Source organism: Zonotrichia albicollis, chromosome 4 (genome assembly GCF_047830755.1).
Source record: "Zonotrichia albicollis isolate bZonAlb1 chromosome 4, bZonAlb1.hap1, whole genome shotgun sequence".
Lineage (NCBI taxonomy): Eukaryota > Metazoa > Chordata > Aves > Passeriformes > Passerellidae > Zonotrichia > Zonotrichia albicollis.
This window is the reverse complement of record NC_133822.1, coordinates 70,310,531-70,324,765: the sequence shown is the minus strand read 5'-3', so window position 1 is coordinate 70,324,765 and position 14,235 is coordinate 70,310,531. Positions and strand designations below refer to the sequence as shown.

General features: G+C 44.1%; 1 protein-coding gene across 7 annotated transcripts in view; it reads right to left on the bottom strand.

Moving 5' to 3' along the window:
• The window catches only part of CALD1 (caldesmon 1), a 162,338-nt gene extending 152,133 nt beyond the window's left edge, over window positions 1–10,205 (bottom strand). For 3 of the 7 annotated variants that reach the window (XR_012580132.1, XR_012580133.1, XR_012580134.1), the window contains exon 1: window positions 9,898–10,205. The gene's annotated coding sequence lies outside the window, so the exon portion shown is untranslated. The remainder of the gene's footprint in view (window positions 1–9,897) is intronic. The other 4 variants (XM_014275960.3, XM_026790316.2, XM_074540060.1 and 1 more) reach the window with 3 other exon arrangements.
• Between the last annotated feature and the right edge of the window lie 4,030 nt (window positions 10,206–14,235).

The following is a 14,235-nucleotide window of genomic DNA, read 5'->3' as shown; positions in this document are numbered from 1 at the left end:
CAAAACATAAGGGGAGCAACAAACCAGGACAGAAAATTCCTCTCCTGTGTCCTTTACTCACTCTTAACCAATGCCTGTCACATCTTCAACTGCATTTCCTCACGCCCAGAAAAACAGCAAAGCCAATGCCACACATTCAGACTGTCACACCAAAATATTCATCTTAACTAACTCCTCTGCTGGACCTGAAGAAGTTTTAAAGCTCTTCTGCCTTTTTGAGACCATAGCCACATTTTCAACAGAACACAGCCACCTTCCCCCAATTTTGCAATATTTAGCTGTATAAAAAAACTGTGTATTTTTGAGTCAACTCTTCAAAACTGGGAAATATTGCATCTTCTTCCAAGCTCAAAAAGAGGATGCAATATTGCCCAATTTTGAAGAGTTGACACAAAAAAATACACAGTTCTTATTCCACTGCTCCTTCTGTATTTTCAAGGCAGAATAATGTGGTGCTTTTGTCTGAACTGCTTTCACAATCAACACACTTTTTTGGTATGATTGAAATAAGTAGCTAAAAACATGAAGCCCACCGAGAACAGTCTAATTCTGCTGTATTTCCTAGCCATCTAATGAAGGAAACCTGAGAAATCCAGTAAGAAAAATGCACTCTGGCACTCAAAGAAAATTAGATACTTTTTGGTCCTCCCTGGCACATTTTCCCTGCAGTCCTCTTTGGATTTACACAGGTGCTGCTCAAAGCAGAACTTGGCCTCTCTCTCTCAGGTGGCCTGACACATTTACTGCAGCGTGCAGATATGCCCATATATTTTATATGCATGTAAAGCACATTTCCCAGACTAAAACCCTCTCCCAGAGAGTTTCCCTAGGTCTCTGTCTGATTCTGGCTTCATTTACTCCCTTGCAAATGAAAAGCATTTCCATGGAAGCCAGTGAGGTAACACTTAAACGTGTGTGAGATCATGTCAGAGCCATGGTCCATAATAAAAGCAGCTGCTGGTAACTCTTCAGCAAGTTTCCATTCATTAGGGTTTTGGGGTTTTTTTTTGCTTGAATTCACATGAGCAATATCCATGGGCCAAGAAACACATTTTAGAATGATAGCTATTTCCCCTTGCTAAAATCTAGAAAGTGCAGCAAACTATCACCATCCTCACAAAAAAAAAACCAACCAAAAAGAGTTTATTGTATTTTGTTAATAAACAGAGGTGTTTATGGACAAAACATGTGTGAATGTACTTTTGGGAATTGTCCTACACTGCCTACAGGATAGGGACAACATGACCTGTGTATGGCTTTCCCAGCTTTTTGGTTTTGTGGGGGCAGATTGGTGTTGGTTATAGGGATTTTTTTACACCTATAGCTTCTGGTATTTAATTCTAAATTGGGAAACACTGAGTGTCCCCATTTAAATTCAGCCTCAGATCTCTGAGCATGGAACCAGGACCAATGAAACCAGCTCTGTGCCTGCTAATGCCAACAGCCTTTCCATCAGTGACTTTCCATTGCCTTGAAGGGCCACAGGAGAGACAGAAATAACCTGCTCAGATTATAATGTTTTTTCCAGTTCATCACACCAGTCTCCAGGCTTCCAGAAGTGTATAACTATATTTTGTCATGTAAGTCAGATTCATAGCCTGTCACCACCTCAATCTGTTCGTTTATAACAAAACATATTCCCTGCACATACAGTAAATTCCTTTCATTTTTCACAAAGATGAACTGATCTTTATCAGATACTCTGACACAGAAGGCAAACACACCATTACTCCCTCTCCACTTGTTAGTAATAAGTTTGCTATATATTGGCTCCAAGAAAGGAGCTCACATCTATTTACAGATGATAGTGAAGAGAAGGGGGGAAAGAAACCAAACCAAAACAAAAATTGCTTATTTCACAAAAGCAATTATGTAACTATGGCAGATGGCACAAGAATGACAAAGCAGTTTTTGGTTTGACAGGTGAAACAAACATCTTTACTGACAATGCAGAGCAGCAGAGTTAAACACCAGAAGCTGCTGCAAAGCTCCTCTACAGGCAGCCACAATGAGATTGCACAAACACTGAGCTGGGTCACAAATCAGTCAGGGGAGAGAAAAACCAAAGGAAAAATCACTCCAAAACATGTTTTGTTTACTCTTCCCTATTAAGAGGTAAAAGAAAAAGCAGTCTCCTCTCTCCTTTTGGAATCATAGAGATGGTAAAAATAGAATAAATGAAAAGCATTTTTGACGATGCAATAATAGTTATTGCATTCAACATGATTATTACCCAAGGACCTTTTCCAAAGGCTCCAGGTGCCATTTAAAAAGCTGATATAATGCAGAGTTTCTCCCAATCCAAATCCTGAATGAAAAAAACATGAATGAGATTAGATAAGTAGTTATTTTGGTCTCCAAATTGGCTGCCCCTGATCCTTCTAAGAGCTGGAAACAGAATTATTCATGTGCTACTACTGCACTACCCAGCAGTCACAACTTGACCGTGCTTCTTTTGGCCACATTAGAGCTGCTCAGTGGGCAGGTCTTGGCGTGACTTTGTGATAATGGTCAAATGCCACCTCCTCAGAATGCTGCTGGCCAGAGATGAAAAGGATTTGCTGGTTTCAAATGCAGGCAGCCTGTCCTGTGGCTGACTGTAACACCCATGTCCAACATGGCCATGAAACAGGAGTGTGGAGTGAGGTGTAGTCTGGGAAATCCGACTGATCCATCAGCCCTCCTGGCCACAAAGGTGTGGGTTTTTAGCAAAATTATATAGGAGATACCAGAGAATCTCTAAACCTACCAATATGACAAACAACATATTCCTAAGATGGTCAATGGAAAACAAACAACGAAAGCTCCAGAAAATCTCCATCAAGCAAAGCACATCTTGCCTTAAAGTACATTACTGCACTTAAACTGCCTTTCTCCAAGTGAAATAAAACCCAGCTACGCCAGCTACTTTACCCCCATGATTTTGATGGCAGAGAGTACCAGCCCCCAAACAAAATAAACTGAAAAGCAAGAATGTAAACACGACTGTGCTCCAGTGACTTTGCATCTCAGTGCTGTCTGTGTGGGGTTTCACTGCCTGGAAACTGATGTGGCGGAAAGGAAACCCCTGAGAGCTGCATGGGACCCCTTCTGCAGCTCCCATCCCAAACACATTGCTCCCTTCCTCCCCCAAAACTCATTCCTATTTATACACACACAGGTATTTGCTTCACTCCCATGGTCCCATCCCTGGAACACTGGCATTTAATCATTGCTTTCCTTAAAGCTACTGCTTTATACCTAGTGAGGATGAGATTTTGTCCACTAATCCCAGTTTTTAGCCATATAAATGCACGCTAGGTGCACTGAAAAACCAAGGAACTGCATTTATATATGCACTGGTAAAGGAAATGTTCTTTGCTTGTTTGGGTTATATAGGGGGGAGGAGAGGAAACAGGCTGGTGTGTCTGGTTTTAGGAGGAGGGTTAAGTGGCAAACAAAAGTGACTGAAGGTTACAGGGATCTAAATAAAGGAACAAGGAAAAAAAAGCTGCTCTCTAAGCTTCTAATAACACACAGCAGAGAAAGCAGACTACATAGAAAAGTTTTGCTTTTCCTCTTTATTGTCAATCTGCTCCTTGATTGCATACTGTGTCCAGTGAACAAGCCATTTACTATTGTGGTTGGAGTGAATGAAGCTCAGACCTTTCCCATATATGGCAGGGCCTTTTAATCACCAGGGAGTGAGGAGCAATGGAATTTTCCCGGCTTTCTGGGTTTGCAGTGCCCTCTCTTGTACAAAATATCATTTCCCAGCGAGTCCATGTTACTGGGATCTTGACCCAATTTCCTGCTGTCATTGTCCTTCAGGGGATGTGTAAAAAATCAAACAAAAAGGGCCAGCTTCTTGATAGCATGCAGCTCACAGGGAATTCTGAGTTCCTCCAACTCAAGGAAATCAAACTAGATGCAACATAGATTTTAAAAAAAACCCTCAGTATCATTTACATCACTAAATGTATCCCAAGTACAGCCACTGAAATGAAGTTCAGATTCAGGCCAGGTAATGCCCAGGTTCTCCCTCATTTTCCCCAATGCAGCAGAAAAGAGATTAGTGGTGTTTTAAATTACTGGGACAGCAGTAGGGAAATTCTCAGCTGGCCTGCTTTTGTCAGGATAATATACATTAGCCACAGAAATGCTTGTCTCTGGATCATCTGGATTGCCTAAATGCTCTCGTTCATATTTACAGCAATTAAAATGCTGCACTTCAGTCTTTATAACCCAAGCTCTGTTTGAAGTGGCAAAGCAACAGCTGTGGCTTATCAGACATCTGAATGAAACTCCTCATTTTCATAGGAGGGGTGTGGCTCTGCACATGGGGAGATGCTGTTCCCAAAGCCAAACAAAGCAACAAAACCTCTCCAAAGTGGTGCTGACCAGAGGCATCCTGCAGTGCCAGAGCAGGTTAAGCTGTGCAGGTAAATCAGAGCTGACCAAACACTTCTCCAATTTCCACACATTTGAGCCAAGCTCTTGGAATTTCTTTTCCAAACCTATGAGTTTTAACTAGGCCAGAGCAAAGCCAAATTCTTCCCAGCTCAGTGACTGTTGAAATTGCTGAGAGCAATGAGGTTACCATGAGGTCATTGGGAAGGTGCAGATAAAATCCTTTGCCTCCTCCCTCTGCAGCTGAAGCTACTCAGACTGAGAAGAAATTGTCCTTAGTACAGCTGATATTAAAAAGCAATGGTCTGGGCTATCACATTAGTACTGCTAGGTCCCCTCAAATTGAAAGGAATTACAAAAGTCATGCCTTTGTGCTTCTGGGATCAAAGATTTTACCAGGGTGAACGCTGTGGCTCAAGGGGGGGAAAAAGAAGCCAAGCGAGGGCCATTTCACCATTAGAGAGCTCCCTGCCAAAGAAAAGAATGGAGTGGGAAAAGGGTAGTAACATGCCCTGTGGCAGTGAGAAAGGCAAGAGAGAACTTCAAAGCCTTGCAAATGAGAAACAAACAATGGCCTGATCACAGACTGCTCCATCTGGGCAGAGCAGCCTTTGAAGATGACTGGAATCCAATGGGCACCAGCCTGCAGGATCCAACCTTGGCTTCTGCAGGAGCCCAGGAGCTGCTGCTGGGTGAGGGCTGGTCCAGCCCTGCCCTGCTCCTCCCTAGGGAAAATCACTCCTTTGGACCAGCACACAAAACGAGCTGCCAGCACATCTCCTTTGTTTGCATTGCTGCCACAGGTTCAGGCCCCTTGGCCATTTAACATCATGAACCCCAATTCTTCCTCTCACCAAGGTACTTAACTTTTAGAAGGGACACAATGATTTCCATACCCCTGAGTCTCCACAATTTTGGGGAAAGATTGAGAAGGTCACACCTACACGTATGTGCAGTGACACTGTCCTCCTGCATTTAGCAATACCTTTCCTCTTCATATCTGTTGTCCTTCTGAATAGATCCCAAACCAGAGCATTTACAGCAAAACTTGATCTCCACAAATCTATTTATAACCCTCCTATGAGCTAAATTCCAAAGATTTTTTTTCTCTTTGCCATTTAAGGACATGAACCAGAAAATGTGCAAACGGGTGGGTTCCACTTTGCTTCACACCCTCCACAGCCAGTCTCAAGGGAAAATACTCTATTTGTATTCTGTACACAAGAGGGTGTGGAAACATGTAATGTTTCCATTGCCTGAAATCCTTTCCCTAATATTTTCCCCACTGCAACTTGGCCTGGCCCCAGGGGTTCCAATTTCAATTGCTCTCATCAACATGAGACTGAACAAGCAGATAAGGTCCAGCAGCTTGCTGAGTAGTTTTGCTTCCAAGCTTGTGACACTGTGGCGAATCTGTAAGCAAAAGCTGCCTTTGTGCATTTTTGGAGCACACAGGACAGCTTCACAGGGAGACTGGTCCAGATGCAGCCAAGCGACTCCAAACAATTCCAAAAAAACCCAAACAATTCCATCTCCAAGCACGGAGGAAATGCCCTTTAGACATGACAGCAGTGTCACCACTGAGCCTGGTCTGCCCTCACCTCATTCCCTGGGCTTCGGGGGTTTTATACCCTTAATCTAGAAATGTAATACATAATCTGTGTGAACACACCAAGGAAAAAAGTCTAAGATGATCTGGGAAACCAGTCAAAAACAAGGTTTTAGGTAGTGCCTAAGCTTGTCATTTTGGTATTGCAAATTCTTTATAAACACTAATAAACCAAACCCCAGCAGAGCCATAGGCTAAATACAGAAAGGTACAGCTTATCCTTGACTTGGAGATAGAGAAACAGACACACGGCCATTAAGTGACTCACCAGGTATTTACGGCCACCGGAAAAAATTCAAAGGAGAAATTACTCCAGTGGCCTAAGAGGTTGCTGCTTTTATCCCTTTCTTTCACCTGCTTTCTCAGCTATTTGGTCCTGCCCTCACTGCAAGCCAGCAGGGCAGTCCCCACAAGCAATTCTGTTTTCAACACTGAGGATTTTCTGATCAGGAGGTGCCCCTGTGCTTCATGGACAGTTTTGAGGGGCAGGAAGAGGGAAAGAGACATCAGTTTGTGGTGGAGGTTCCAAACACAAAATGCATGGAAAGGAGAACTTCCTTAAAACAGGATGTAAACCCCACAGCTAACACACCAGCTGAGTAACAGTGTGACATTCCCTAACCTTTTTGGTTGATCCAGTCTGTTTCAAGAAATCTAGGAGCAATCTCCCCCGGGGGTGGGAGGGATCCCAAATTACAGAGTGCTGAGCCTCCTTCCCTGCTGGGCCAGTTGAATGCACAAAAACATCAGGAAAGAGAGAAAAAAAAAGTTCTGTAGTTCAACAGTGCTGTGACCTCGCTGTTTCATCCAGAGAGGTCAGATCTAATATGACCTTCAAATACCTCTGAGTCAAATTTCAGCCTCAGCCAAGCCCTAGTAGACAAGCTGCACCTTCCAAGCAGGAGCAGCACCCCAAGAGGAGGTGCCTACACGGAGGGGAGGTGATCTCCCTCCAGTGCATTGCCCTTAAATCCATTCCCACCCTTTTCACCCCTCAGCAGCCTGCTCAAAGCCAGCAAACCATCCCCTGCACACACACCTTTCCCAAAGCAGCAGCTCTCTCTCTGTAAGCTGCCAGGGGGGAGTTACTAAGAGGAGACAATTTTTAAAGAATGAAAGCTCCCTTTGAATGCAGGCTCCACTCTCTGCACTCACAGGCCTGTGTGCCTCAGGCTTTGTGCACCTGGAGCCCAATCCTGCACACTCCCCATAAAGCTCCCCTCAAAGGCAGCAAAATACTCTCAGGACTGCGCTTCCCATTCTGCCCTGTGTTACCTTTTTTGGTGCTTTCTCCCATACCCAGGAGAGCCCAGGCAAGCCCTGCAGATGGACAGTTATGCTCTCCTGGCCCTCTCTTTCTTAGGCATATATGGTTTCCTGTCCCTCTGTGCTCACACACTGGGATCAAATGTTCCAAGCTGCACCCTTGGCAGAGAGGGGTTAAGAACTCCACTGATCTTTAATACAAAGTAAAAGCTCAGGCAAGCCCACAAGAATAGGTCTCATCTAAGCAGCTACTGAGAAATCAGAGTATTTTCCACAGTCCCAGGACATTAAAGCTCTATTTGTCCTGCAGGCTCTCACTTTTCTGCAGTGAAAAGATCCCCCCACAGGCAGGGCTGCTCCGGCTGTGCAAAGGCAAGTGTGGAACAAGGAGGATTTCCAGTCAGGCTCCTGATGGAGCCTCCCTGGCATCTTCCTAGCACAGAAGCCATGAGAAAAGCCTTGCCCCACACCTTTGTGGTCTCCCCACCTGGAATGGGGCAGCACTGCTCCCTAATCCTGGATGGGATTGAGCAAATACTCCATGTCACATGTGGCCCCATGAATGAGATCAATAAAAAACCTTCCCATCTAAACGCACTTCAATTTTCCCCTCTAATGCCAGCCAGAGAATCTTACACCCTTCCCCACTTTCCTTTCAAATCTTTCAGTGTCATTGTTGCATTGTGCCTATCAGTGTTGGGCAAGAAATAAAAGCACAAGCAAAGTGACCCCTTTCTCTGCTCCATGCCAGAATAATGCTGTGAGTATAGGAAGAAGCATTTGTAGAAAATCCCTCATTCTCCTAAAAAGTGCCTACATCACTCACTGTCAAAGTGTATTCAGAATACACAGGACCCCTGAATCCATTAATGATGGTATTGATTTCACCAGCACTAATCCTGTGAATGAAGGCTGTGGAATGGATCCTCTTGTCATTGCAAGTGGCAACAAAGAGGAGTTTTTAGGAAAAACAAATTATTTCAATTGAGTCTCTTGTTCACAGTCATGTCATCTGGTATTTCTTCCCTCCCATCATGACTTAGGAGTCTACATTAACATATGCAGGTTTTTTTAAGATTGCCTATCAAAGCAGTTTCTCCAGTAAAGACAGACCTATCATTTCTTCAAATAATAGAGAAAAGTTCTGCCCTGCTTTACCTTCTTATCAATTACCTTTGCCTCATTACCAATTTAATAAAGCAAAAGCTTTGCTCCATTTGTAACTTATGTAAAAAGAGTCTGTTCTGTTGATTTTAGTGTGTGTAGTTTTGGGGTCCCATCCTGTCTAAATGGCAGGAGAGAAAGATGAGACTTGATGCAGATGAGAACTTGCAGCTACATTTAATGAGACAGAAAAAGAATGGAGGCAGAGTCTGAGGGTTCTCCAATGGCAAATCATACAAACACAGTCATTTCACAGTATGCTATCTAAAATAGACAAATTGTAATAAATACATGGTTCTTACAAAAAGAATTCTGCCTCCTTGTTTTCTTTGAGCTGCTGCCAAGGAGGGAATGTGTTATTTTCCCAAATTATTCTCCTGTCTGCCTTTTAGCAGGGGAAGCCTTCTGAGGCAGAGTTGTACAAAAGCTATGTACTCTGAAAAGAAATTCTCCTCTGAAAACAAGTACTCCGTAAAAAAGTAACTTTAAAACAGTTATGTTCTCATTCTTCCAAACAACACTTGACACATGAGACCAATCTGTTCCATCCCTGCAGGTCTGGCCAGAGATTAGCAGCTTGGTCAGTGTCTGCAGCTACCAGGCATTCATCTGCAGCAAACTTCCTCCCTTCATTTTCCCAGCCCTTTCCCTGAGAAATTCCCTGCCATGCAAGAACATCGTGCTATCAGCAGCCAGCCTTGCACAACGCTTTCCAACTGTCCCAACATGTCAAAGGAGCTGGGAAGGGGAGCCTGCTCGCCAGCTCTCCCCAGCAGCACTCTGACAAACACAGAGCCAGGCTTCCAAGAGAGCTCCAGTCCCACCCAGGCACATTCTTTAATCCCCCCCTCTTTTAACAGGGAAGACAACTTCACAAGAAACATTCTGGCAGCGCGCTGCCGAGCATGTTGGAGGCTGAAAACAAAAACTGATGCCATCTATTGTCAACAACACTTCTGTGAAAGGCTGCCATGAGGGACATCTGCTTCAGCGGGTATCAGATCACTCACATTAAGCAGAGCTTCTCTGTGTCTGTATCAGTTACACCCCGAGACTGCCCTTGCAGTGTGGAAGTGCACGTATTAAGTTGCAAAATTAAAAGCAATTCAGCAGACCTTAACGCACTGAGAGGTTTCTCATTGGAATGCCTCCATTAAAAAAAACATAAAAAAGGGGGGAGAGGGGGATTAAAAATAAAGAAAAGTGTTATTAGAATGGGTTATTGCTACTAACGAGCCCAGCAGAGGATGAGAAGTGGAGTGGTGGGATCTGTCCTTATTGAGGTCCAGCGGGGTGAGCAGACACGCATCCCCCGCCACCCGAGATCGCCCTCAGATCACCACGAACATCTGGAAAGGGGGAGCAGACACAGAGAGAGAGCAGCAGAGCAGAACCAGCCTCCCACAGCCCGTTCAGACCCGGGGCTCCTCCATCTGCAAGGCAAACCCGTCCCGCAAGCCCTCCCTTACCTCTGGCTGCAAAGTTCTCAGCTCTGGTAGGAAGGAAATGAATAACTGGCTGCTTGGGCAGGAGCACAGCGAGAGAGGCACAGCAGCAGCCTCACACACACACACACAGCCCTATTCAATAAAAGTGCAGCTTTTCCTTGGCCCCTCCCAAAAGTCAATGCTAAGTGAATACATATCCCTTATGTTTACAGTTGGCGGGCGGCGGAATGCATTGTCCTCAATTTATTCCGAGGGGCAGCCAATGGCTGCGAGCAAGCCAAGGTGGGCTCAGCCTGCCTGCAGAGATGCCTGTCATTCCCCAGGCATGCTCAGGAAGCCACTCATCAGAAAACCAAGACCTAAAAAGCTCCGAAAATTCGTGCGAGCTGCCAAAAGTGTCTTGCTACATGCCCTTTTTTGGTTATCCTTAGCAGGGCCTCTGAAAGTAAATCCTCTGTCAGGAACAATCATAAGAAATGTTAATCTTGGAGAAGGAGGCTGTCTTGTTGGACACAAACGGAGCTTAAAAAAAGGAAATGCTCTGAATGGAAAGGGATACAATAAACATATTTACTTTTTGCACCAGGATTTTTTTAATATTTTTTTAGTCAAATAATTTCACCACAGCTAAACTACATTGTATTTTTTTTTTAACAAGGACCACATGTAAAAGGCAACAGAAACACTCTGCTGTGCAGGCTTGATTCTGCAGAGAGAGACACCAGTGGGAAAGGCACATGAAAGATGAGTTGGCAGGCTTCACAGCCTGATTCCATTTCAAACAGCACAGTAGAAGTTACAGATAGGATAGCCATGTTCTGAAAAATAACTTTTAAAGAGATTCAAAACTTTGACAGTGATCCTTGGCAAGCTGGATTATTTGGGTGCACAGGTTTAGTTTATAGCTCCACAACTATTCCTTTAGAATTAAGCCTGGCTCATTTACTAAGAGAATAGCCCTACATCTCCTTAATACGACCAATACTTGCACAGTCTTTAAATATCATCAATAAAGTAAGCTTGGATTAATTTTTATCTTTGCTTTGCTTTAGTGTTTGCATGCTGCTGATAGCTTTGCAAATTAAGCAGGCATCTTAAAAATGGACAAACAGATAAAGACTGGTCATGGAAACATACAAAGTACATAAACCAAGGGTGAAAATAAAGATGAAAATGATTGCCTAGAAAATAGCACAGTACAGAGATCCCAACACGTACCAGCCACTAAGGAAGGCTGTAGAGCAGCTGACTGCTCTAAGGGAATGAGATTCCAGACCAGGAGATGTTGTGCAGATTCATATTTGACAATAACATACACAAAACCAGTTAGAGGGAAACTATGTGTGAGATGACTCTGCAGCTGAATGGGCTAAACTATTTTAATGCCTTTCTGGGTCCTTCTTTCTGGCCACTGGGCCCCACAGATTCAGTCACATGTGTAATGCAAGAAGGATCCAGTCCACTGACAGTAAACTAATCCTTATAGCATAAAAAAATAATTCAGAGTCAAATCTATGCAGATTTACAGCAAGAAATCATAATTATTCCAGTGCCATTTTAAATTTCACTGCTTTATTATATGAAGCAAAAAGTGGTGTTTGCTTTTTGAAGGCACTTTTTTCCTTCATTTTAACAACCCTCTGGAAAATTCTTCTAATGCCACACAGCTCCCATGATGTGGCCACAACAGTTTTAAATATTAAAAGTAATACCTACAGCATATATATGACTTCGTTTGGTGGGATTTACTAGACAAGAGAGAACAAAATTCATGTTCTCAGTCATTCCATTAACTGCAGAAATTATTAGCCTCTGTATCCATGAGCAAATAAAAAGAGGTAATGACATTATTCAGGAAGGAATTACAAATCTCTACTGGATTGTAGCATCCCTAGATTTTTAGGGTGGAAAACATGGAAGAATCCAGGCTAAGAAAAAAGCAGGATTAAGGGATGTAGGCTCTCAAAAGAGAAAAGTGAAGCTTAGGAGTACCCTCAGGTTCTCATTGCAGCACAGCCATCAACCCCTACAAACTCAGTGTCCAATGCAGCAGGGAGCCAGAAGGGATGCACTACCTAAAGCTGAAAGCAACTGGGTTTTTTGTGGTATTTTACCTTTTTTAAACTGGGGTTTTTTAATATTTTAGCTTTTTTTTTTCATTCTTACCATGACTTTGATGCTCCCTTGCTAAAGCATCCCAAACTCTGTGTTCCAAGTCATCTTTCCATCAAAATTCCACAAAAAAAACCCCAATTTTGCTTTGGGGTAATAACATCATGAAAAGTAAAGCTTGCATCCTTCTTGCTCAGTTGAATTTCACCGAGAGGAACTTTTGAATTCCATGCTCTGAAGCCAGCATAATGTCACAGAGCCCAGCGTTTTCCTGGAGATACTACTGGAAACCTGAGCTTTAAAGAATGCAGAGTTGAATTCTGGTGGGTGCCCTTCTACATCCTATGACAGGAGCCACCTGTAAATACAGTTATAACCTGCCTAAATCCACAGTTGTAGCAATTCAGGGAACTCCAGTGGTAGCCCTTGCCCTCACCACCAGGACTACCAGTCTAGCCACAGCCTCCCCTTTGCTTCAACAGTGAGAGACCCTTTGTGCCACAGCCCAGACCTAAAAATATTTCTGGGACTGGAATAACCCAAATCCTGGCTTATGATTGCACATGTAGGAAATAGGGAAAAATAGTTTATGCAGAAATGAAGCCCCTAAATCAAGTACAATTTTGATATCAATGCCTTATCACAGTCAGGAATGAGCACCCTGCAAGTGCTCATTGCTAAGCTCCAAAGTTTGATAACACAGGGCAGGGGTGGGACTGCTTGTGGTAAGAGTCAAAGCACTTCTACATTTTGGGTTGTTAGTGCAGTGTCTCCCTCAGAAGAATCATGTGGGAAGTAGCTGGAAATCTGTCGCGACTGGGCCTCTCACAGGTTTGTCAAATTTTCCTGCAAAATTTACTTTTTAAAGCTGAGGTAAATCTGTGGTCTGGAAATACAGTGAATATCATCCCCTTGGGGGGCAGCTCTGGTTGCTGTGTACAGACACTGAACCATTTGCATTTTGGCACCACAAAGCCCTTGAGGCTCACAGACAGTGGTGGCTGGAGGTCCACTTGGGTCATTGCTGGTCCAGAGTGCCCCAGAGTGCCTTCTTCCCAAAGCAGCTGTGATCCCTGCTTGGAAGAACCTTGGGGGTATTTATGGATTTTTTTGCAAAACAATATTTTGCTTTTCAAAATGAAGTCATTATTATTATTATTGAGCTTTCCAAAATTATTTATCTTTTTATTTGACTTGGTGCAAGTGATCCCTACTGAGCAGCACTGTCCCACCACTGTCACTGCAATTATTCAGCTGCCATTCCAGACACATCCTGAACCACCCCACACCTTCACATTCCCGCAATACAGCAGGATGCACACAGAGCATTAAATACACCACAGGGAAGGCCATTCTTCCCATTTGTACCAAACTGGTTCTTGCCTCTCACCCCCAAATTGTCATTTTTTGTTGTCTTCACAGATAACAGTAGGTCGAACTGTCCTAAAAACACAGAAATCTTTAGAAAGTGCTATCAGATTTGGGTTCCCTTCACACCCCTGCAGTGCACGATTTCACTGTGAAACTCTGCCATCCTTTGTTAAGAGTCCTTTCCATCCCTGTTGTGCTCAGAGACATTCTCAATGACAAAACACATCCCTGGAGGGTCACATGGATGGGGCAGAGCTTGGTCCTACCCTGTACAACCTCTAAGGAGCTAAAGCAGGTCTTGAGAGGAGAAATAGGATTCCCTTTCCTGGCAACATGAAAAACTCCTCTTGCTCCTCACTACCTGTTGGAGTATTCAGCCCCTGAAAAACCAGGCACAACTGCACCATCCTTCACTTCCAGCCCTTCCAGAACAGAAGTGATAAGTGGAACGTCACCATCAAAGATGAGGGGCCCTTTCTGAGCTTACACAAGATGTCCAGCTAACCAGGCCTTGCAGGAGGCCTCATTGCCTATACCAGGGTAGGTGGTGCCTGTGTCCCTTGGATGGATGGATGACTAAACCTTCTCTGGTCCCCAGGGGACACAAACTCAGGAACTGGGTTGGGTGAGGAGCACACCAGAGCAAATTCAGCAGCAGGAGAACTCCAGGAGACATTCACCAGCTCACACTTGGCTTTTCCCTCCTTTGAGGAGCAGCAGGAGATGTGCTGAGCACCCCAGCCCTGCTCACAGCCCCTCTCTCCCTCCAGGCCAGCTCACAGAGTGTGGCTTTGGCTCTGCACATTTTCCCAAACCTCCTGACAGCACCAAGAGAGCCCAGTGTGGGTTTCCTCCGCCCCAGCAGACATTTCTGAG